The 2,500-nt window shown below is 46.3% G+C and overlaps 1 protein-coding gene across 5 annotated transcripts in view; it reads right to left on the bottom strand.

Annotated features, from left to right (window-relative positions):
- ptprsa (protein tyrosine phosphatase receptor type Sa) overlaps positions 1 to 2,500 on the bottom strand; it is a 218,320-nt gene that overhangs the window by 106,496 nt on the left and 109,324 nt on the right. The gene's annotated exons all lie outside the window — the stretch shown is intronic.

Here is a 2,500-nt window from a genome sequence, read left to right as displayed (position 1 = left end):
ATTAAAAACCCAGAGCCTGAACCCAGAAAAGAGTCCTCTGGACCAGCTGGTACTGAAGCTCACTAAATCAGTAACAAAAACTAATACACTACACGCTCAGACCAGACCAGTACTGCTCCCAAACCCCCAATCTGTGTCTATAAAATCATCAAACAATGAAGAAAAGACTACTTGGAACATTGGAGAATCCAAACTAGCAGACAGAGTAGAATGCATTTTTATCCAACCCTAAAAAAGAGAGTATAAATTAACTTCTATCTGGCCCAAAAAAGACAGTATAAATGAACTTCTATCTTACCCTCTGTTAGAGATTCGAAGCAAATCAGTGACTGCAACAATTAATGTTTATTTTATGTAAGTTGATGTTTATCTAAGTCAACACATAGAGATTTAAATGTCTTGTTCCTTGTATTACCTATCCTATGTGTTACCTATCCTATATATTACCTATCCTATGCATCACCTATCCTATATATTACCCAGAAGAAGAGGGTCCTCGTGGCATGTGACCGTTCTGTGTCGAGGTTACTGTGGCTGGCGTCAGAATAAACGCGTTCTTTCGCGTTCAAGTCTCTTGGAGTAAACAAGCTAACTTGAACCATAGAACGGACCGTGGCGTTTTCATCAGGGAATTCGCCGAAGAACAGCTTACTCTTTCACTATCCTATATATTACCTATCCTACCTATCGTATATATTACCTATCCTATGTGCTACCCATCCTATGTATTAACTATCCTATGTATGGCTGCCTTGCCAATACAAATGCCTTATTTGAATTTTACGGATTTGAAAAGAGGGCAGGTGTGTGTCTGTATGTGTGTGTGTGTGTGTGTGTGTGTCCTCTTTATCCTCCAAGGGCTTTGGTAAGGACAGCTGGACGTGATGTAAAAACTGATGGATCTTCATTCCACCTACACGACAACACTAAACCCAGCAGTCTGAAAGGCACACACACACACACACACACACACACACACACACACACACACACACACACACACACACACACACACACACACACACACACACACACACACAGACATACACACACAAATTCAGGATCAAACCCCAGCATAGTTTGTGTGTGTGTGTGTGTGTGTGTCGGTGTGTGTGTGTGTCGTGTGTGTGTGTGTGTGTGTGTGAGAGCTGAAACATCGGGCATCAACAGTAAGATGGTGGGCCTGTCTCCAATTCCCCTCCTCTAGGTCAGGTGCCCCACGGGCCCCACCTAAGCCAGGATTGCCATGGACATGTACTGCTGCCCAGAAGAAAGGAGGAGGCAGAGAGGGATGGGTAGGGAGAGAGGGAGGGAGAGAGAAAGGAGGGCGAGAGAGGGAGAGAAAAAGAAAGGGAAAGAAAGAGCAAGGGAGAGAGTTGTGGGAGGGGGTGGGAGAAGTTCAGAGAGAGAAGTTGGGGGAAAGGGAGAGAGAGAGAGAGAGAGAGGAGAGAGAGAGAGAGAGAGAAAAGAAAGAAAGAGTGCTGCAGTAAGCCCCTGCCTGGCTGCTGGTAGAAGCCCTCTGTCTGGGCCAGGTCCCAGAGAGCAGCTCAGTGGAGATGCCAGGGCAACAGTCAGCAAGCAGATGGCAGGATAGAGAGAGAGAGAGAGAGAGAGAGAGAGAGAGAGATAGAGAGTGAGGGAGGCACAGAGGGAGGAAGATGGAGGAGGAGAGGGTGGAGTAAAGGAGAAAGAAAAAATGAGCGCTAGAGCGAGAGGGAAAGAGAAGTGCAGTGCTGTGTGTGTCTGTGTGTGTCTGTATGTGTGTGTGTGTGTGTGTATGTGTGTGTGTGTGTGTGTGTATGTGTGTGTGTGCGCCTTGTCTCAGGCCCATGATGGGGCGGAGCCCAGAGCCGCCATCTTAGTCTGCCAGAGAGCTCCACGTTTCCATGGAAACAACCTGGGTATGTCATTCTGTGTGAGGTCAGTCATTATGGGATCGAGGTGACAGTTACTGTGCCATTATGAATAAACTCAAGTATTATTTCACTGCTCTCCCCACAAGAACAACACTCACACACACACACACACACTGTCACACTATCCCTCTCACATGCACACACCCTCCACACACACACACATACACACACACACTGTCCCACTTGTTTTGTCCTGTTCTGTTCTGTTCTCTGACGTGGGTGCCATCTGGAACAGGCCCAGTGTGTGTGTGTGGGTGTGTGAACAAGCCCAGTGTGTGAGTGAGAAGTAACACCAATCAGACACCTCTGAGATGTAGCAGGAGGGGGGCACAGCAGGTGGCTGGACTAGAGAGAGAATCTGCCCTGAATTGGATGTGAGTAATGTACGATGTGAGTTATGTACGATGTGAGTAATGTACAAGTGAGTAATGTACGATGTGAGTTATGTACGATGTGAGTAATGTACAAGTGAGTAATGTACGATGTGAGTGATGTAAAATGTGAGTAATGTACGATGTGAATGATGTAAGATGTGGGTGATGTAAGATGTGAGTAATGTACGATGTGAGTGATGTAAGATGTGA

This window comes from Clupea harengus, chromosome 10, assembly GCF_900700415.2.
Source record: "Clupea harengus chromosome 10, Ch_v2.0.2, whole genome shotgun sequence".
Lineage (NCBI taxonomy): Eukaryota > Metazoa > Chordata > Actinopteri > Clupeiformes > Clupeidae > Clupea > Clupea harengus.
This window is presented reverse-complemented; position numbering and strand designations above follow the sequence as displayed.